Raw genomic sequence first — 22,119 nt, 5'->3', positions numbered from 1 at the left:
TCAATATCTCCATCTCTGAAGGAACAGTAAATATATAATAAAATGCAACAATACTTCTTCAGGGTAGGGGATAAGTGGAAAGGAACACTCTGAGTACTAGAAAAAGGAGGAAACATCCTTCATCTGGTAAAATAAATCTCCCTAAACCCTGTAGCAAACTTAATGGTAAAATATCTGTATCATTACTTTTAATAACAGATTTCTATTTAACATCATATGGAAGACACTAGCCAAGTCAATGAGATAAGAAAAAGAAATAAATGACAGAAAAGAAATGAAACTGTCATCATCTGCTCATCAAGCTCACAAATATACTGTTTAGATCCTAGACCTCTTTTCTGAAGTACATGTTAAAAATTGACATTTTCTGTTTAATCTCAGTATGTTGGAATTTTCTGTATTTTTTGTTTAATCTAATTTGTAATTTAAAATTCTTTAACTTAAAGAAAAGCAATTGCATTTTGCTAAAGAAAAAAACTCCAGAATGGATATCTTTAACATATCCAATGCAACTAAAGGAGAAAAATCATTTTTAATTATTAATTCCTTAAATGAATATTTAATAATAGCAATAAAGGTCAATTAAAATAATATGTACCACAGATTAAAACATTGTCTAAGAAAACATTACCAGGAACAAGATTAATGTCACATTTTTGTCTCTTGCAGCTATGACTTAAGACATAAAAGTTTAGAACAGAACCGCCAAATTTGAACATGTGCACTCAGCTGCCTTCAAGATATGAAAAGCAAGGCTTGTAAGATAGAAAGCAAATTTTAATTTATTCATGGACACTAAAAAATTCTAAAAAGACTAAACCTCTTACAAAGCATGTAGATAATCAGAATTATAAAGAAAAGGATAGTTTATAACTTGGCTAATTGTTTTTCTCCTCGGCAGTCATAAATAAAATCATATATATACTGTAATATGGAAATACTTCACCAGTATAGACAACACCTTCCAAATATATCCCAATCTCACTAAATGTCACTAAGTTCTGAATCTGTGGTTCTCAGCCTGAACTGGAGTGGCTCCTCCAGGAAGTAGAGGTCAAAGATCTAGGAGAGGCAGCTGAGATCCCTGGTCCCTAGAGCCACTCCTGTCTCTACAGTCTCTGAAGGCAGCATTACCTAAGTGATGAAATCCTGAAGGAAGGGGAACATTAACCTCCAGTTTGAGGAAAGGTTGAACCTTCTTGTTTGAAACACTATCTAAGTTATCAAATTATTATTGGGAGAAATGTGGTCTTCTGTTGCTTTGAACCAGAGATGACTGGAATGAGGCAGACATCTGAGTGAGTCTACTCGTATAACCACATCCTACACAACTTGGTTTGCTGCCAGTGTTTGTAGTAGTCAGATTTAATTTTAGTGATGATTGAAATGTAGTGTGATATACATAAAATATTAATGTAGCCCATAATTGAGCAGGCCAAAATAACCACATGTATGTATGCTGATACATACCGACTTGGTAAAACACTCTGTCATTTACAGATGCCTCCTCCCCACCAAAGTAAATTATAATATCTATTCTAATTTCAACTTCCTTATAACTCCTCTGGTGTTCTCTGCTATTTATGCACATTGGGAGGACCCAACCAGTTTATAAGAACAAGCCATCTTCTTCAGGAAAATAAGACAGTGGATCTTATATAGAATTAGACAAAATAGTACACCCTCTAAGAACATAGCAAAAATGATTTCCTCCTAATCTTTTCAGCCATAGTTCAGCCAGCTAGGGGCCTACTGTTATCATTTGATCTGTGTGGATTTACCACTGACCTGTGAGTTTACACAGGACTTTTTCGAATTTGCAAATAAGTTACTACTTTATGGAGCCAGAAGATTGGCCATAAATAATAAAGGGGTAGTGTGAAACTTCTACTGAGCAAGTAAATGTTTCAATCCACTTCTCACTCTCTGGTCTCTGGATTGTAGGGCATGGAATGGTCATTTTCATAGTCCTAAAATCTGCTAAGAAAGAACAATATTATGAAAGTTTCTGATGTTTTTCACTTGGGACCTTTCCCTTCTTATAGAAAGAAAATTTTTTCATTTATCCCTGACTTGGCTCTATCTTTTACCTTTGTGGTTTTTTTTTTTCTTCTGTCCTCTTCAAACACTTAGAGCCATGCCTTACTTAGTAGGTTACTTACCTGGAGTTTAAAAAATGAGCTTTAAAACATTTCCCAATCCAGTCTGGTGTTTTCACAGCACATAGGGACATAGGGAAGTCCCTGTGTACACAGTACCTTTCAGGCAAGCCTCCATTAGTGCTTCATAAATGCTGTCAGAAAAATTAAAGCAAAGAATCAAGTCCTTAAACCTAGATACCAGTATGCCTGTGGTGCCTTGTAACTAGTATAGTTCCATGTAAACATAAAATTGCATAAGTTCTACCTGGTGACATGGTAAAAAGGGGAAAAATAGTGGTTGTAGACTTACAGAAATTTCAGTATCAGGTTTTCCATGCTGTATGAACTGGTGACCTGCCAAACACACTTACCTCTTGAGTTATTAAAAAAGATGTTTTCAACCTTCTCCACATTTCTCAAGCTCCTAAACAGCAAAAACCCTTTCCTCTCAGCAGAGACCTAGCTTCAAGCTTCTTAGATTAAATATATCTCCCTCACCTTCCTCCCCCACTCCTCACCTCCTAACTCACTAGAATATGTACTTTTTCTGCCTCCTATTTTTCAGTTCCAGTAGAAGAACCTGTGACTTTTCTACTGCCAATAGGTAAGCCCATAACATTGGCCCCGGAACTCATTTCTGTCCACTTCTTTTGCGACCTTCCTCCATGAACTACCCTTTTATGTATCCACAATACTTCCTCTCAACAAGTATTTTCCCATCACAGATGTAAATATCATCCAGTCTCTCTCTTTTTTTATTAAAGCACATCACACATAACCCCATCTATTTCTTTTTTCCATTTCATAATAATATTTCTCAAATGAGATGTCTCACCCTCTACCATCCTCCTCAATTCCCTACAAACAGTACTCGCCATTACTCCTCTGGTAGTGTTTCATCCATAGCCACTGACCCAAAATTAGTGGACACAGTATTGAATATGGTTGATTTTGTCTTCTCTTTGGTCTAAATAATCCTTTGTATTCCATGACATCACTTCTTCTGGTCCTTATATATCTCTCTGGTGCTCCTCTTCAACTGTGTTGTTGGAAGCCACCTTTTCTGCCTCTACCTTAGATATCAGGGTCCACTGGGGTTCTAGTCTCAGTTCTCTTCTGTTTTCTTTCTTCTCACTTCTGAAAAATCTCTCCCACCCCCCTACCTTCAATTACACTTAGATATGTCAATGGCTAACAAGTCTGTGTGACTAGCCTGCTCTCCTAAGTATCTATCAGTAAATGAATTGATCAAAAAACTATGGTACATTTACACAATGTAATTCTATGCAGCAGAAAGAAAGAAGGAGCTCCTACCCTTTGCAATAGCATGGATACAACTGGAAAGCATTATGCTAAGTGAAATGAGCCAGGTTGTGAAAGACAAATACCATATGATCTCCTAAGGATCTAAATTTCATATGTCCAAGTGCTCACTGAACATCTGCACCTGCATGTGGACACTTATTTTATCCTCAATGCATCTGAGATGGAACTTTCATTCCTCACATCATCCTTCCAGACTGGTCTTCCAATGAGCTTTGTTTTCAGCTGGTGCACAGTTATCCACAACAAGGTTCATACCAGTTCCATTAAAGCTATTTAATGGAACTAAATGGTATGCACAAATCAAATCAATCTCTAAGTCCTGGTGACACCATTTCTTTATATCTCTTAAATCTGCTTACTTCTTTTTACTTGCATTGCCTCTATTATTTTTGAGACCACCTGTACCACTTGACTAGAATACCATAACAGCCTCCTGTCTCCTGATTTTTAGTTCTGTCTAAACTGGAGTTCAGCAAACAAAACTTACTGGCTGAATCTGACCCCCTGACTGTTTCTATAAATAAAGTTTTATTGAAATACAGCCAGGTCCATTCATTTACATATGAATACATGGTTTATCACTGTTTTTGTGCTACAATAACAAGTAAGTGGGAGACTGTATGACCCACAAATCTGAAAATATATATCATTTGGTTCTTCACAGAAAAACTTTACCATACCCTGCTCTAAACCATTTTCTGCTGTTTCCAAAATAGAAATAAGATATATCACTCCTTCATGAAAATGGCTAATTTTTACAGGGAAAAATTCAACTTTTTTAGCCCATCAACTAAAGTAATTCAAAAATCTGACTTACCTTTCCAGACTCATCTATAACCATGCCCCATCACATCTGACTCTCTAACCTCATTGAATGTGGCCGGGCTCACAATGTGACTCAGAGACTTGAACATGGGGTCCTTTTCCCTTGAAATGTAGCCTCATAGTCTTTTCCTTTACCTGGACACCTCATATTTTCTCTTTAGAATTCAAATCAGATGTCATTTCCCCAAGGACACCCTCCCTGATTGCCACATTTTAGTCAGATGCCCCTCTTTTTTATGCCCATAATTCCCAATGCTTCTCTCTCATTTTCACTGTATAATAATTGCCTCTTTATGTCTTTGTCTTTGTTCCTTAGCTATAAGCTCACTGTAGACAGGAACTATAACTGATCACCATTTCATCCGTAGCAACTATTGTAGCATCTGGCAGGTAAGTTATGTTTAAGAAATATTTGCTGACAAACTGAATAAATGAATGAAGGATATTCATTATCTCTGAACGTTTTCTCAACTATGAAATGGAGCTAATAAAATCTAACCTATAAGGCTACTTGATGATTAAGTATCATATATACACCCCTAGATCATGTCTATTACGTATTGTTACTTAACACCCAATAAATGCAAGTCTGCTACCTATACCTCCCTTAAATAAGCAAGATTTCTACTGACCAAGGTAAAAAGAGCAAAAATAAAGATTTACAGCTTTCACATTCAAGAAACTTACAAACTGATAGGTATTGAGAAAAATAAGTCACCATGACTCAAAGCACAGAAGCATGATGCCCTGACACACCCAGATAAAAGGATAAAGGTTATATTCTAAACTTATAACAACAAAAATAACAAAAAGCTAATGCTGAGGTTAATTTACAGATACCAGTGGCAGCTTTCAAAATAAGTACAAGAACTATATGAGGAGCTTTTCACAAATATTTTATTTAAAGTTATAGTAAACAAAATATATATTGGGCTTAAATTGTGCCTTTCCAAAGGACATAAACAGCAAGTTTATCAAAAAGAAAAAAATACCACTGACTTATAAGTAAAAAGAAATTTCAAATTTGTAAGTAGAAATTCTAAACTCAGATGGAACAAAGATGGAGTTTGTGTTACTAACTTGGACAAGTGTTCAACCTCTGAGCTTCAGTTCTGTCATTGCAAAAAAGTGAGATAATAATACTGTATTAGGCAGGATTCCTGTAGCCTCAAGAAACAGAAACACTAATTCAAATAAATTAAACAATCAGAAACATGACATCATACTCAGCTACGTCTAAAATAAAAGGAAGAAAAAGCTTCTTCGGTTTCTTTGATTAAGATCACAGAATTTTTTCTAGAACTGCCCAACCAACTCTCTGTGGCTCATTGTCCAGGACTAAGTAACACTCACATGGATGAACTGATCACTACCTGTAGGAATGAAATTATTATCGATTAGGCTTATCCCTAAAGTCAGAGGTGGGGCAGCTTCCTCATAAGTTACAAAGGAAAGAGGTGGATTCTTGAAAAAACTTGCTGTTCTGACAGGAAACAGGAGGAGATGGAGACCTTGTAGGTGATCAGCTATATATACTACAAATAATAACCTCATAGGTTTGATACAAAGTTTAAATGAAATGATGCACCTAAGCATTTTGCATAAGGTTTGGCATATGCATATGATAAGTTCTAAATAAATATTAGCTATTTAAAATATTTCATTATTCAAAGATTTGGCCCCTGTATCAATCATGAATTATCTTTCCTTCATGCCTCTTATGTCTTAGAAAACAATCAGTACAAGCTAATTTAATAATAATAATAATAATAACAATAGCATATATGCATAGAGAAAGTGTGAAAGCATATACACCAAAATATTAAAAAGAGTTTTTTAAGAAGTTGAATATAGTTTAAATATATAACTTAAGTTTTTTCTTTTGTCTTCTTTTTTTGAAAATATTTATTTATTTTTTAGAGTGAGGAGAAGAGAAGGAGAGTAACATTGATGAGAGGAATATCAATTGGTTGCCTCTCATACATGCCCTGACTGGGAATCAAACCCATGACCTTTCACTTTGTAGGATAATGCCCAACCGAGACCAAGAGTCAGGGCTAATTTAATTTTTTTATCTTCATTTTTGTATATCCTATCCTGAAAATCTGTTATGTATGGAACAAAATGTGTTTTTAAAGTTTTATTTTTCTCCCTCATAAACCTTAAAGTTTGTATGTAACTAATTGGTCAGTATGTTTTATCAAAATGTTAATTTATGTTTGTGTCCCCATGTTTTTCCTTTCCTATGTTTTAAGCCAGTGGTCAGGCACTTATAATTTCCTTGGTTCAGGAATATCTTGTATATAAAGTAGAAACTACCTGAAGATGAAAGTTCTTCATACCATCTGTAAAATATAAAATTATTTTCAAAACTTTTATCTTCTAAATAAACCTCTGGAGAAGATGGGGAAAATGAAGAATGGCTTTGAGGAATACTAGAAAAAAATAAAATAATTTTATTCTCTTAGATTATTGAAAAAGACAGAAGTCTAAAAATCATGTGATAGCAGAGACCCACTATGATAGTTTCATGGAAGCAGGCTAAGAAGGAAACGGCTCCTGACCCATCAAGGTAGAAGGACTCTAGACACCGGCTCCTAGCCTCAGCATGAGGACCTATGCCTTCAGCATGACACAGGCGCAGTGTACCTGAAACCACAGGGCATTTTGCTATCAGGCCATTGGGCCCAGTGGCATCTCAATGCTAATCAAGGTGGTCCTGTAACTGATTACTTGAGGCTTTGCTGATGTCCTGGCACTGACTGAGACACTGAAGTACAACCACATCTCTGTATGGAAAGTGTTAACACCAATAATGTCTGAGGTTGAACTTCACCTTGGCCAAATGAAAGCTCAGAGTTACATTTAAGTGGATTTAAATGACATAACAAAATTATGTCTTACATATCTGATTGTGCAAACTAAAAGGAATTTCCTTCATTGAAAAGAAGTTTTTTAACATTGTTATAGTACCATAGAGGCAGTCAGAGAGATAATGTGGTTCAACCCACTGGCTTTAGGAATAGGGATTCTGATTCAGGAGAGGGTAATGTTTTGCCTATGACTGCAGTTTATTAGTGACAGAGCTAGGGACAGAACTCAGGTATCCTGACTCCTATTCCAAAGTTCTTTGCATTACCTCCATAATGCTTCATCTTTTGCAAAGGCAAGTTTGCAAGAATAAATCTGTTGTTTGCAAAAGGGTTACTCATTGCTCAAATAAAGTGCTCAAGGTGGATCTATAATTGTCTGTCCTACGCTTTTGATGACAGAAGCAATTTCTCATTCCATTACATAACTAATGTGGATTTGGAGACATCAGAAGATCTCATCACAGAGATGTCATAGGAGGGAAAGGGTATCATTGAAACCTTTTCATTCTGTCGCCAGTTCATTTTCCCCTCCCAGCATCAAATGACCTCTTAGGAGGTGTGATGTGCTCACAGTCCAGACCACAGGAGCCAGACAACTTTGCCTTCTATTCTGGGATCTGACACACAGACTCCCTTAGTGGCCTTGGCCAGTCCCTTAACTTTCCTGCTTTGTTCACTCTGGACTCCAAGCTAATATTGGCCACAGAGGGGTGGCTGAGTAATGAGAGGCATCAAAAGCACTCAAGGAGGATTCTGCATAATATACCTCTGCTCTTCAGATAAATACATTCTGCAGTGCTTACATCCAGAGTTCCAACATGGTTAGAACTATTAATTCTCCAAATTAAGTTCCAACCAGGAGATATTTGTCCCATTTTCTGATTTGAGGTAATCGATTTAATTGCAGGACAGGTGTCAAAGATTCTGAAATTCAAAGGCTTTATATCTCGTATATGGGACCAATAGGTGTATTCTACTCTATGTCAGACCACGTCTCTGATTCTGTGAGATCTGTTTCATGGAAAGCAGCGCACACTTATTTCTGTCATTCCAGAAAGTAGTGATAAGAAGAATTTTGAGTTACTAGACAGCAGTATTTGTTTCCATGTAAAGAAAAGAAGTCTGATATTTATATACACATTTATGTTTCTTGAAACATGACTCCCCTGAGTCTTACTTGAAAAAAACACTGCATAACATAGCACTCTTTAAGGAAATCACAACGTTCATGAAGATAAGAGGGGGTCTAAAAAGTTATATATAACTGTATTAGTTTGCTGAACCCAGATCTTTGCAACCATCTTTGAAAAAAGAACATATTTTTCCTCAAGCATAAATTAACTATATCAAGGAACCAGTCCTTTAAAAATACAATTCTGCACTGAAAAGGGCCTTCTCAAAAAGAGAGGAGTTTTTGCCAAGCATGATTTTATGACCAATTGCCATGAAGTTTCTAGGGATTTCTGCATTGGACGAAATATGGACTAAAAGACTTCAAAGATCTCTTTCAATTCCCAAGACTCACTGAATCTATTCTACTTTAAATCAGTAATTTTTAGTACCTTTTGTGTCTACTGTTAGACACAAAGAATAGCATGTTTTGTGTCTACTACTAGACACAAATGCCACAATTTGTACTAGAAAATCCTCATAGATTCTTTATCTTATTTCATCTGTGTAATAATTCTGACAGGAAGATATTATAACCTCTGATTTATAGATAAAAGAGAAACTGAGTATCAAATAGTTTAAATAAATTGCTCAAATGGCATAGCAAAAATTGGAACCAAGGTTGATGCATTTTCTACCATGTAGTTCTACTTCCCTAAAACATACCAGTCTCAAAGGAGACCATAAAAGATATGGTTGGACCTGATGACTCGAAGGTATGAAACAATATTTCTAAATATCTCCTGCCCCAAAGATAATGAGTCAGTAGATATTGTAACTTTTGATCAAATTTCTAATAGATCTTTGGAAATGTGGGTTTCTAAAAAGTTTCTGGATGATGCTGATGCTCCCAAACCACACTTTGAAGAGCACTGACCGTGCCAGCCCTGCCTGATACATCCTTCAACCTAGAGCAGCTAGCTCCCTGTGCTCCAATCAGGCACTATCTCATCACCATTTTCATTTGCTCTGTTTCACATAGCACGGCTATTATTATTTATTTGTTTGCTTATATACTGTCAATGTCCTCCATTATGGCTTGCCTCCATGCATATTGGAACCTTGTTTTTTTTTACCATATTTTTAAATATTTTTTATAACCAAATGCCAAACAGAGCCTAGAATCAGGAAATGAATAAGGAACTAAATGAATCATTAAGAAGTGTTATTTTCAATGTCTACAATGCATCTTGACTTCTTTTCAGGCCCTAATCACCCAAGTACATTCTTTTGATAGTGAGACACTAAGAAAAATTAACACATTAATTTATCTAGCTAAATGAAGCTTCAATTCCATCCATCAGTCAAACCCCCTTTATGGGTCCAGAACCATTTGAAGTGGCCAACAGTTGAGGATAGTGAGCAACTGAGTGCAAAATGCCTTTCTCCTCTGCCCTGACTCCAGATCTGTGAGGGCAATAGAACCACAGAAGCCAGGTCTGGGAGACAAAATTAGATTTCTCTTTTCAAATTTCCCTTGCTCAGATCTCCATGGGGGAGGCTAGCCTTTGAGGACACAATGCCTAGACTCAGCATGATAGTGTTCCTCAGTGAACCATGGCCTGGCAGCCCAATCAGTATTTAAATTACATGAAAAATTCATGAGTTCCATAGAAGAAACTTCAACCCATTATCATCACATACTCTCTTGTCTGGAAAATAGATTCCTACAGGGCACTGGGGAAGGTGGCAGAGAGGACGCCAGTGTTAGGAAGACTAGCCAGCAGCACACAGCTGGGCCATTAGTCGTCACCACCTCTGGATCCGTCTAATGCACAAATGGGACTTTTGCTGATATCCAGGGAAGTGGAAGACAACACAAAAGAACTCATACCATGCCCATTGCATCTTCCTGCAAATCTCTCAGTTATTTCTTAGAATTAATGAGGAAAAAATTGTGTCTCCTATATATGAGAATTATTTAGAAAAACTAAAATTGATTTAGAGATACTTAATAAAACTCATATTTACATAGAATATGTTTGGGTTTTGCTTTAAAATAGTATAAGCCCTCTTAAAGGATCCCTCTTTAAAAAAAATCTCAGGGAGCAACAGAGATAGAAGAATCAGAATTGGCCATGAACTGATCATTGTTGAAACAAAATGGATACAATGGGGGTTGGAGGAGAATATTTTAAAATTCTCTCTATACTTATTTATGTTTGAACATTTTGTAGAAGAGTTTTTTAAATGAGATTCACATCTAATGTATCATAAAGAAAAAATTCCCAGTGTAACCTGCGAGGTAGAAAAACAAGCAGATACCACATGACAAAGGCAGCCTCCTGTGGCTCCTAGGATGGAAACACAAGCACACATTTTAACATCTTTTACACTCTTCACAATAACACCAGGTAATGAAGCAAAGTATACCTTCAACAGTTGTCAGCATGGGAAAAATATATTTGTAAAGATTTATTGTCAGTGTTGTTTGATAATGCTTGATATTTTGTACTTAAAGTCAAAGATGTTTCCTGTGCTGAAAGTATTTAACATACTCTCTTATTAAACATCATTTTCTTTTTTTCCCTTCTGCAATGTTTGCTGGAAAAAGTTTGCATTTCAGCTTTGAAAAGATGCATGGAAATTATGTTCCTCCTGAATTCTCACTTAAAAGAATTAATAATGTAAGCATTATTGTAAAAATTTAGTATCAACTGCCACTTTTATTAAAATTAACTTAAATCTAGATGGTTTTATATTTTTAATTTAAAAAATCTTTCAACTAAAAAAATAATCTCATGGAAATGAGACAGCTAAATGTTGCAAATTAACTTCCTGGTACTAAGTGCTTGCCTCCACCATGCCCCCAAATTGTCCAGCTTATGCCCATGGTGGGAGGGGAGAGTTACCATAAATTTGGGGACTGCCCTTCATAACTCCTTTGTACCGAGTGAAGACAGCCAGAAAGGAAAAGGCTAGTCTTGGGAGACAGATAGACTGAAGTTGGAATTCTAGCTCTGAGTCTTCCTAGCTACATGACTTTGAATGGCTTACTTTACCTCCCTAAATCTCATCTATAAAACAAGGGGTGATATTAGCTCTTTGTATCATTGAATCATGGTAAATTATTGATCATAGAAGAATCTATTGTTGGGGAGGAGAGGAGATTATTCAGGAGAAAGTTTGCAGGGCAGCCTGACCTTGGGGGTGGAGGGTAAGAAGATGTTGCAGGGAGGAAGACAAAATAGGGAAAAGAGAAAAGCAGGAGGATAGTTTGCATTCTTTTACCTCTGAAGGGAGGGTAAACCAAGAGCAAAACAGGAGATACCCAGTCAAGTTCAAGTTCTTATTTTAATCCATACTGAGCATATTACAATGCCAGGGGTCCTGGCAAAATGCCTCTGAAGTATGATACTTGTGTTATAATGAGGCACCACATTAAAATATAATAAGCCATAATTAGGGGTGGCACCAGAATCTACTTAGCTTCACCTGGGAAAAAATCTGGGGAGAAGCTTCTAAATGTCATGTAGCTGAAGAAAATGACTTATCCATTAAAGAGTTAACTTGAGCTTGTGCATTTAGGAGAGACCTTTATATGCCATTTACCAATAACTACTTTTACTGACAGTGTTTAGTCAATGTTGGGTAATAAATTTATGTTCTAGTGTCAAGTCTATACCACTGTCATTACTTAGAAGGAAATGCCAAATTAAGCAACCCAGGGCTAGGAAAGAGGATTCTCTCTTTACTGGGGCCCTGTAAAGGATTCAGTATAATCCAGAGGGTGGAGTGAAGAACAGGGAGGGACAGTTCCTATTCTGCAGAGCTGTCATATGGAAACTAAATTAAATAAGATACCACATAGGAGGTACCTGGAATGTGGTGGACCTTTAATAAATGAGAGCTCATATGATTATTGTCATCATCATTACCATTGTCATCCCTGGTACTACTACTGAGCTCTCAAGCCAGAGAGGCTTCTCCCTACTTAGAGACTCTATTTTAGCTTTGATCTTAATGCCAACCTCAGCACCACCTCACAGTACAAACGTAACCCACATATACCCAAAGCATTCAGAAACAATGAAGAATAACCAAAAACACAAATGAAAGATTTCAAATCACATCACTGAGAGTGAAACCCATAAAATCTATGCAGACACATCAGTTTCCCCCTGTGTGATTTCTCCTGGCCAGACCCTGAGCCTGGTCCGACCTCACTGGTTGTCTCCCCACTTTCTACATCCCCTAGCTATTTTCTTTCCCTTCCATTCTCTTAGGAGCCTCAACTGCTTCTACCCTTTTTCAGTCAGATCAAGTCCTCACCTGTCCAAGCTCCTGACTCTAGTTTATATTACTCATCCAGCAGCAAAGAAAAGGAATTAAGCTACAAGAGACTCTCTTCAAAGACAAGAACATAAGTAGTTTGTTTGGTTGCATCATCATCATATTTATTTCTAATCTCACTCCTCTAATCACTCAGCCTCACATTGATTGTTTCGTTCTCTCATTCACCCTTTTCTTGAAAGTACTTATGAGCAAAACTTTGTTCTTCAATCCTATTCCAAGCAGTTCTCTAGACCTGTATGGCATTCTCATGTTGCCTGCATGTGTCTTCAACAATCAATCCTGTGATCAACTTCCCTCAGTCCTGATGACAATTATTTAATCTGGAAATTCAATGAAGGTCACCAGCCTATATTATCCACTAATCTATGATAACTTGACATTTATTAATTTAAATTCATCAACACAATATTCTTTCTTACAGAGCTTCTGCATCTTCCTCCCTCTCCCACTTAAGAAGATTTAATTCTAAGCACAAGAGGAAGAAAAGGAAAAAAATGAGAACAGACATAGCCCACTCAAAAAACTTCGATTTATGGAGTTTAACCTTGAAAATATGTTTTTAAAAACATCAACCATGTGAATTAAAGCTCCCACCAGGCAGTCATAATTTATACAGCAAGCACTTGGCAGGTAATCAGAGCACACTGTGATATGGGTAGCAAGGGATCGTTGTCACAAAAACCAGACCCTCTTTCGACAGGCCAGGGAAGGAAAGAAGCACATTCAACTTTGCAGCTATAACATGGTGCTTCCTGTTTGATGAACATCTGAGAGTTCACGAGAGAAGACCTGAGAAGAAACAGTGATTCTCAACCAGAGTGTGAGCGTGACCTCATGAAAAACAAAAAGCAATGAGGCATAGGGACTTGGCCCAAAACAGGGACCCCCAACATGGCTGCAAAATTTCAGGCAAACCAAGTACAAGAGAATGTAAATGCAATTCCATGGAAGGTGTTTGATATTTTTCAACTATTTAGTCTGTTTAGGTTATTTTTCAAACAATTCATTTTATTTTTAGAGATGGAATAAACACAGGATGGGGCAAAAGATGGGTTTACAGTTGTGAATATGCAAAATACAGAGTTTATTCTTGTATATTATTTATTCATTCTTGTATTTTACACATGAACAACTTGAGCTACAAACCTATAAACTTACTTTTGCCCCACCCTATATATTATCTCCAAAGTATTTATTTTTTATTTCTCATTTGATTCCAGGCCAAAAGGAGTCATACTTCTCTCTCTAACGGCTCATACTATATGCCACAGCTACCCTGCGTCAAAACACATAACCTTAAAAAAATTTACTGCACACCTACTTCACTACCCCTTAAAGACAGATATCCCATAGAGGAATGGTGAAAAATCCCTACAGTTAAGGATGGGACCCAAATGATACCAGCTGATTTCATCCAAACAGTAACAATTATAAACATTCTCCTGAACCTGGACAATTCTATTTTTTGGTTCTGTGATTAACTGGCTTGATAGTATATTCCTCTTTGAGTGGCATTCAGCCTATTTGTAAGCATGATCTCCCCACAGAGTTAAATTCCTCTCTGTTGCTCCAACTGGTGTGACTCAGTTCCTGGGCATCATTCTGCAAAGCAAAAGGTCTCTGGTTCAATTCCCAGTCATGGCACATGCCTGTGTTACAGGTTCGGGCCGGGCTGGGGCGGGTGCAAGAGGCAACCCAACAATGTTTCTCACATCGATGTTTCTCCCCCTCTCTTTCTCCCACCCTTCCCCACTCTCTAAAAATATATAAATAAAATCATTTTTAAAAATCCATATCTCTTGTCCTGCTTTATCAGTTGTTCTCTCACTGTTGAGTTCTGAACATGGTGCCACATTATTCCCTACTTTGGATTTGCGCTTTTCTATCCCCTTCTGCTTGGTGCTCTGCTCAGAGGAAGAGGCAGCTGAAAGTTCTAAAGTACTAACAGGCAAGTGGAAGCATGGCAGTGAGAAGAGAACATTAAACTAGGAGTTGCAAGGCCTGGGTTCTGGATTCTGCTCTAGCACTGACTCAGCTGCATCGTTTGCAGAGTGCAGTATGTATTGCTGAAGGGGTGAAGGCTCTTTGCCTTAAAAAATTAATAACAAAATAAACCAGTTACTATCACAGATCAGATGTCATAAACTGGCCACCCTGTGTTCTTCCTGCTCTATTGCATTCAGCAAAAAAAATATGCTAATTTTTTAATCGAGAGACTTCATGTAACAATGCAGATTTACAGATTCTCTTGAAAATTTGTCAGATCTTATAAAATAAACCTACGTTGTGCTTGTCAAGAATCGTTGCTTGTTTAGAGAGCAGGGGCTCTCTAATTTGCTGCATCCTCATCACTCACAATGATTCATACACACTTGTCCCAGGTCAGGTCCCTCCTTCATGTCACCTGCCTGGAAGGTGAGTTAAGGTATTTGTGGTTACCGCCCCTGGTCAAAAATAGGCAAAGGTAGGTGGGAAGGGATCTCAGGGAACAAAGAGCACAGAGCAGCACCAGACACATCACAAGTCAAGGCTTGAATATATGGACACATTTACAAATGGATCACAGTCTCTCATTAGTTAGGCAGTCTCCCCCTTCAGTGCTGGATACACAATAGATAAATAAATTGCAAGGATACATGTGATATATATTTAGATTCCACATTAGACTTTAAAATCTGTGCCTAACTGAATGCATTAGCTCGTGTTTTCTGTTTATGTCTCCACAATGCCATGGAAACACGGCGCAGCATCCTAATGGGCCTCTCCTGGCAATAAATAAACAAAGCCTTTGTCTATTCATGTTTCGATTCTTTTTTAATGTAATTTACAATTTCAAAAAAAGAAAACAGATCAGTGGTGGGGGTTTTTTCCATCCCTCCCCCTTTCAGTTTCCTCGCTTGCAAAGTACATTTGCAGGAAATGCAAAATGTACCTTCTAGTGGTTCCTGAAATCCAAACTAGCCTCATCAGCACTCAGATGAGAGCAGGACTCTCCCAGCCAGACTCATCCTTCCCCTTTCTAAAATGCCATGATAATTAAACTCTGTAATGAGGTTTTTCAAGCATTTCAGTCCAGCCCAAAGAGCACTTAGTATAGTTGTTTAAGGTTGAAAACTAATATAAAGCAGACATGAAATCTAGTGGGTTTCGCTGCCCTCCTTCAGTCTAACAGGCAATATCCAGTCCATTTTTATAGAGATAGCAACAGTCACAGCCCTGAAATGACTCCGCGATGGCAGCAACATGCTCCCACCTCCCTGGCTCCAGAGCATGTGGGAGCAGACAAGTCACTCACCACCATTGCCCTAAGGTGCAGAGACAAGGTGAAACCCGAAGCTCGAAGTGCAGGGGGTACAATATCTCACAGGGCAGCTCTCTCCTGTCTGGCACCTGCAGTCCCCTGCCAGGCAGTAACCCAAGACAGAGAAATGCTGATTATCATCTGCATGGAATAGTGGGCAGGTTTAATTATGTTGCTCAAATCTGAAGAGTCCCCTGAACCCAAGTGCAGTGAGTGACCTCAGTCACAGGGGGAAGGAGAGGTGAGCCAGCCAGCAAGGGGAGTTCCTGCAGGACCATTCCTAACTGACTTGGGAGCCTCCCATTGTCAGGGTCTGACAATCCGGCTGGCAAAGTCCGCTGCCCTGGTACTCTCTGGCTGCATGCCAACCACAGACTATGTGTGGTAAACCTCAGGGCTGGGATCTAGCGAGCAAGGTCTATTTTCATTAGTCATGAAAATCATTTGGTAGATCAGAAATCAGTGTGCAGAATATAGATCTGTCATAGCATCTGCCTGATGAATGACATTTTCATCTAGAATTGTCAAGTGATGGACACTTATTCAGAAAGCAAAGTGTGCATAGAAATGTGCCTTTTTGGGTAATAATCACATGTTAAAGACTTTATCTAAAATGGTATATAATAACCTGTCCAACTGAAAGGATACTTCCATATCTTTTGTAAAATGATAAGATTAAAATATTATTAGGTATTTTTCATGTGCTGAGATAGTTGTTATTATTGTCTCCTTGTCACCAATGCAGCAAAGTTTAAAGAGTTCAGTAACGTGTCCCAGGACGGAAAGCTAACAAGTAGCCAAGCTAGAATGAAACCCTGGCCATTCGACTGCAGAGCCTGTATCTCTGCCACCTCCTTTTTCTAAGCACCTGGTATGAGGCCCACACAGTGCCGAGATGTTTTCGCCATATGATTTTAAATCCTGATTTCTGGGATTCATTTCACCCCAAAATGAAAGCTCCATTAAGACTCATTTTTCCTTTCTATCTTAGGTGCCAAGAGGAAGAGTCAAAGCAGTCCCCAGTTCATTTACAAGGGCTGCCAATTTATGAGGATTTTTTGCCATCGTTTTATATTTGTTGTTTGTAACATTTCCATGTTCTGCTTCCCTCAGATGATCTCTTAAGTCCTGTTTTTGCTTTGCATCATGTTATCAGAAGCGACTCCAAGTCTTTTACAAATAGGCAAGTGTTTTTCCTCTACAGTCATACATGTGTTCTGGAAAAGGCTCATATTCTCCATGATCATGCACTAAATATAATAGGGCCTATGGGGAAAATAGGACTGGGGCAGGTGATTCCAAAGCTGTGAAGCATTGTCCCAAGTGCCTTATCCCAAACAACAGTGATATTAACACAATTCTAGCCCAGCTGACTTTCCTCAGGCACCCTTAGGCGCGTGCACTTAGAATCTTACCCTTCCTTTGCATATTTACATTCTGGGCTTCTGTTTCCTCCTTTGAGCCATCAGCCCTTGATAACGCCCTCTTCTCACAGAGACCAGTGTCACCGAAATCCAAAACATCAGCCAAGGGGAACCATCTTCATCAATCTTTGTGTCACAAGCATGTGTTTCATGATATAGTATTTCCTATTAAGTCAGGCATCAGCCCCCCTCAGGTCATCTGACCCAGGCCTCAGGAACCAAAAGTGCCAGGCCACCTCTGTGGCTACCAGCCCTACAGGTGACGCTGGCCCGGAGGGATAACAGTGAGTCAACACAGGTGACTGCTATTCACTTAGCTTTTATTAACGCAGATTCACTCCAAACCTATACTCACCTAACAATAATAATCACTCAGAAATAATCACACAAGAGAAATGGGGCATAATGAACCCGAGTCCCAAGAACACAGCTCAGGTCCGGGTCAGAGGGCCACCAGAGGCAGTTGACGACTTGCAAGGCAGAGCCAGAGGGAGGGAAGCGCAGCAGACCTTTCCCGGGTGGAACATGAGGGACTTCTCAAAGTGACTCGCTCTCTGGATGATGCCTCATCCATGATCCGATGTCCTCTGCTTTTATGCTTCTTTTGGTTGCAAAGTCAAGTTGATTTTGCACAATTTCTCGTAAACATGTTTTTATTAATTTGGATAAGCACATGTTGTTTTCCTCAGTCCCAACAGGCCCATGTTTACGTCAGCTCTGATAAGTACATGTTGTTTTGTGCAACCTCAACAGGCACAAGTGGCTTATGTTGCACCACTGCGCATGCTCTGAGAGGGTGGTGTTACCCTTAGGATATGCACACGTTGTCTGCCATGCTGCACTGTGCATGCTGAGGGGTTGTACTATTTCTCTGGGTGTGGAAAGCAGGACCAATAAAATGCCATTGGTCCGATTAAGTCTATGAAACAAAGTGAAGTCATTTATGTCAAATAAAATGATTGTCAGTCAGCCATGACACTTCAGTTCTAAAAGAAAATTACCTAAGTCAGAGTGAACAAGTCTGGCAAAGGGACATATCTGCCCTCATGGTCAGAGCAGCTGTGTCTGCAGAGCAAGACCAACCATAGACAGGCTCCTGGGGAAATTCCATACTTGCCAGCAGGGATCTCAAGTAGAACAGCTATGTACACCTATAGGCTCCTATGCAAATTCCCCACTTGGCATCCGGGGTGCCAAGACATTTATCAAAAAGACCAGGAAGGGTAGAGTGCACTCTTTCAAGGTATAATTGAGGCCGGTTCCAGACCACTACTAAGACAGCCAAGCTCCACACATCAGAGTGCTGCCCCGTGCCATGCTGATCTCCCTAGGCAATGGCCACCAGAGGCTCTACCCAGCTGGTCTGAGGACTTCGTCTGCCCTGCTGCCCACCTGGGTCCAGAGGTCCTTCCATGTAAGACACTGACAACTCCCTTGCCCACCATGCTGTCTTCCGGACCTGTGGACTGAGACTCTGGGACTGGGGTTCATTATCCCCCACTGATTGCTGTGTGTGTTATATTCCTCTTAGATTGTTAGAGTGTGAGTAGGATATTAATGTATGTTGATGTTCTACTTTGAGTGAACCTATATTCAATAAAAGCTGAGTGAATGGCATAGTTACTGTGTGTGACTCTGGTCTATATCTTGGTGCCGGGCTGCTCAACAGCCAGCTAGCTGATCAATTGCCCAGCTGACTTGTAGGAAAGCCTATATCATGAACATATGCTCATGACACTGTGTCACCACCATACTGCACATGCTCTAAATGTGGCTTCTGGTCCTGCTCTCCATACTTTGTTTTGGAGTTTTCTAAAGGGGGCAGGGGGTGGTAATACAAGTGGAAATTGTTTTCATAGCTGTCTCATCTGCATTTGTCAGTCAGCCAGTAAATGTATATCTGGCTCATCTTTTTTTTCAATGGAATATTCTACTATACAGTGAAACATTATTCAGTTTTTGGACAAAGGATACATATATATTATTTCTTTAAAGTTAATTTTTAAAAGTAGAATTTCAGAGTCAAAGGTAGGTGCATGGAAATTTTTATGTACTTTGCAAGGTGCCCTTCCAAAAATAAATGTGAGTGGTATCAATCTCTATAATCTTTGTTAATCTGATAGGTACATGATTGTATTTTATTGTTGTCAAATGCCCTTAAATCACATCCTAAATTTAAATATTTGTACAAGTTATCTTTTTATTTTTGGTACCATCAATATTAATTACAAATATCAGTAATTCACATCCTTTTATATTTCACATTAAATAGTCTGCTCTATTCAGGAAACTAGCAACCTAGATGATAAAACCATAGAGTGTGAGTCAGCCTAGTTTCTCTGAAATAAAATGTTCAGTTATTAAGCTATGGTATCACTCTTGATTATCTTCCTACCTCTCTGAATGAACATACCTTCTGTGCTTACTTTATGAGCCTGTCTTTTCATGCCCACTTGCAATTCCATCCCTTTGGGATACCCTTTCAGCTGTCATGTTCTCACTCCATACCGTACCCACCTCCCAGTCATCACACCACCTACATGTAGATGGTGCCTTTCTCTCTAGCCCAAATCTGGGCAGTCCTCCTTGCCTGTACATAGTTATTTCCCTTAGCTACCAACGATCCTCTCTGTATGTTAACATTCTGCAAACGTTCTTCAACATTTAGCTTCAATAACACTTCTCTGAATCCTTGCCTAGTATCTGGCAGACTCTCTCATCTTTGACCTGCTCTGCACTGCCTGCCTCTCCATTCCTGCCAGTCACAGTGTATGACTGTGTATGAGTCTGTCATCCCTGAGTCACTTGCCCTGTTTGTATGGGAAGGGCTAATTTTATTATCTCTGTGTTCTTGGGTACCAGCATGGATTCTGGCATAAAGTAAGTAATCAACACAATTAATGAATAATCCACAAATAAAATTAGAAACTATTGTACTTACTAGTCACACTCACCCCAAGTCAGGAAAACTGACACCAAAGAAATTAAAGACAAAACAAACAAAAACAAACAAAAAAATTTTTAAGAGAACTGTTGTATTATTTACTAACTTAATACATTTCCTTAATGAAAATTCTTAATTTCCAATACAGAAAATAAATGAAGAACATATTTTCGGAGAGTAAAGAAAAAACAAAATTTTCTGTTTATAATTCCCCATAACTAATCACAAGTGAAAAATCAAGCATGTTTTCTTGTTTTCGACCATTTTTCAAAACACAGGCTATTATTTAAAATTCCCTGCCTATCACTCAAAGAAACAGAGACTGTTGTTCATCCTGAGTTAGGTTTTTGCTTATCTGACCAGCAGGGTCAGGATAATAAATCAGTCAGGCCCTAGGGAATAATGGAATGTTTAATGGATTTGGGCAGTTACCAGGAGAAAAATAAATACAGAGAAAAACTTTCAGAGTTCAATTCATTTCCAAATACTTCACAGTACTCAAGAAAAGACTATGTGAAGATTTGTAAAGGGAAAGCAGGTGGAAGAGGAAAAAATCAGAAAAGTGGCATTTCCATTGGAGAAAGAGGCACGGCCCATTTTGCCACTATCCCACAAAAAGAACCTTTCTTTCACCCTTCCTGTAAACGAACATTAAACATATTCCCCAACCCATCCCTGGCAGTGGGCTGACAGCACCTTTTGCAGTTGTGATGATGGTTGTATTCTGCAGGCAGCTGACAGCCACCACAGGCTTCACCTTCAGGCTCTCCTGAGGTGCTCTGCTGCCAAACAGGGGGAACATGCGGCCAGTTGGGACAAAGGTAACACACTTCTAACAACACTTTACATCCATATCTCATTATTTTAAATTGACTAAGACCAGAAAATGCACTAGGTTTTGTTTCAAACAGTCCTTCTGAAAGCAGGAAGAAAAAGCCAAATGAAAGGAATTAAGGTGAAGCTATTGAATAATTTACATTTTCTTTTCTGAGAGGGAAGAACTGTTTTCCTGAATATTCACCTCACAGGACAACCTACGTTGTACTATTGCTCAAATAGGAGAGTATATGTTGTCCATTGAACTCACAAAAACAGCCAAACAGCCATGGAAGCTCTCATCCTCAGTGAGAGCAAAACATTTTTTCCTTGCCCGGCTCCAGACTTGCTGGGTGGTCTTAAGCAAACTACCTAATATTTCTGTGTCTGGGGGAACTTGTACTTGTCTCAGTTTTATTCTAAGAAATAGTGAAAATATTCACTCCAGAATGCTCTAATCCTTAAAAGAGGTCATACATAAGATGTGAATTTATATATCACAGTAGAACACACATGTGAAGCTCCTAACAGTGGACCTGTCACATCCTAGTTATTTAACAAGTGTTATTTACATCTTCACTTCACCAGGGAAAAGTAGACATTTTTTGTGTTCACTTAAGACAAAATAAGTTAAAATTAAGACTCTTTTGATTTTCTAATGACTTAGTACCTTACTTCCCTTCATTTTTGCCTTTTTATAATATATGTCAGTGCACAGAATCCTATGTAACATTCAAAATGATAGAAATAATTAAAGGACTCATACATGTACCTGCATCTGGAGATTAGCAGCCTAATACAGAACAGTAGATTGTCAAATGATGTTAGGAATCCTATCATCTCTGAGTAGTAGTGGGGACTTTTTAAAAAAGATTTCATTTATTTCTTTTTTAGGCAGAGGGGAAGGGTGGTAGAAAGAGAGGGAGAGAAAGATCAATGTGTGGTTGCCTCTCGCATGCCCCTTACTAGGAACCTGGCCTGCAACGCAGGCATGTGCCTTGAC

The sequence above is a fragment of the Phyllostomus hastatus genome, unplaced genomic scaffold, assembly GCF_019186645.2.
Source record: "Phyllostomus hastatus isolate PE091 unplaced genomic scaffold, TTU_PhHast_1.1 phas_contig_34, whole genome shotgun sequence".
In the NCBI taxonomy this organism is placed as follows: Eukaryota; Metazoa; Chordata; class Mammalia; order Chiroptera; family Phyllostomidae; genus Phyllostomus; species Phyllostomus hastatus.
This window is presented reverse-complemented; position numbering follows the sequence as displayed.